General features: G+C 50.8%; 1 protein-coding gene across 1 annotated transcript in view; it reads left to right on the top strand.

Annotated features, from left to right (window-relative positions):
- LOC101856852 (5'-3' exoribonuclease 2) overlaps positions 1-1,342 on the top strand; it is a gene marked incomplete in the record, with an annotated part of 98,348 nt that overhangs the window by 88,498 nt on the left and 8,508 nt on the right.

The raw sequence follows: 1,342 nt of genomic DNA, 5'->3' as shown, positions 1-1,342 counted from the left end.
AGAGAGATTGATGATTTTAGATAATTATTCTATCTGTATCTTTGTACCTTTGGCTCTGGGATGTAGCACTCCACACAACCAGGGTCCGCCCTAACCGGGAGAGTAGAGTAGAAGCAGCTCGCCTTTTGACTGACCCAAATCACTTTGACGGGGGCGTAAAACCGTTCTACTTGTTTGGCCGCAAACAGCACGTGTGATTAGTCTGGACGCCTGGGGTGACACAGGTGTGCTTGTGTAGCTCCCTTGTCAGGAGAGGACGACTCTTCTTTTTTGCCGAGAACGAGAAGCCCATCTGATCATTGCTCTGTGGTGGCCCGCCCATAGGGGCTTGCAAAAGGAAAGGGGCCGGGCGGGGGCGCGATTGGACCGTGCTTCGTCAGTGATGACCATATTACAGCACTCAGGGGGATTTCTCGCCAATAGAAAATGCTTAGTGGGCTACGCAGCGTCAATAATGACGTCTGGAGGAGTCTTATTATTTTTATTTTTATTTCCTTTTTAAAAAATGTTTAATGTTTTACGCCCCCATCGACACAATTGAGATAATTTGGGAGGTGGGTTTCCTCCCTGCCTGTCAGCGCCACACCAGGCGGAGAGGGATACTAACAACATCTCTGCCGAAGGATCGTGACATTTGATTCCGGGTTGTGGTGTGCCATGGTCTGTAAAATGGACTAAGTTGGCATTGTGTCTAGCCATGCCATGGGTGGCTTACGTTTGATTGAATCGTCACTGCGACATTTTGTGTTAACGCAACACAGGGGACATGATATAACGTGCAAGGTGGAACTATGGAGACCTGAGGAGAGTTGTGGGAAAACAAGAAGTTCAGAAAAATAAGAGATACGAGCAGAAGGAAAGATGGACATTGCGGGGGGGGGGGTGAAAAAGACAACATCAACAGAAAAAAAATGCAGGCTCAGAAAAATGAAGCCAGATCAAGGCAAGTAGAGAAAGGAATGAGACAGAGAGGGAGAAAGAGAAAGATAAACAGACAAATATGCAGAGACAGACAAATATGCAGAGACAAGCAAATAGAGAGTGAGAGAGAGGGACAGGCAGAGAGTGAAAGAGAGAGGGAGAGAACGAGGTAGAGGGGAAGGAGGAGGACAGGAGGTCCCACCCGGGCCAGGCCTGTGAGGAATGCCTGGTGCTCGCATTGTGTCCCCTGTAAGCCGTCACTTAGCGCGCGACAAAGGCGGCAACACCTGATCCTGTCGGGGGGTGTCGGCCACAATGGCTGCCTGTGGCTGTCTGCCCCCCGGACACCACGCCCCTGCTGGGCTACCCCGCTGTCAGGAGGAGGGTCAGATAGAGATGGGGGAAGGTGGGTGGGTGGGTG

The sequence above is a fragment of the Aplysia californica genome, unplaced genomic scaffold, assembly GCF_000002075.1.
Source record: "Aplysia californica isolate F4 #8 unplaced genomic scaffold, AplCal3.0 scaffold00003, whole genome shotgun sequence".
NCBI classification, from domain to species: Eukaryota; Metazoa; Mollusca; class Gastropoda; order Aplysiida; family Aplysiidae; genus Aplysia; species Aplysia californica.
The sequence above is the reverse complement of the archived record's forward strand: the minus strand, read 5'-3'. Positions and strand labels throughout refer to the sequence as shown.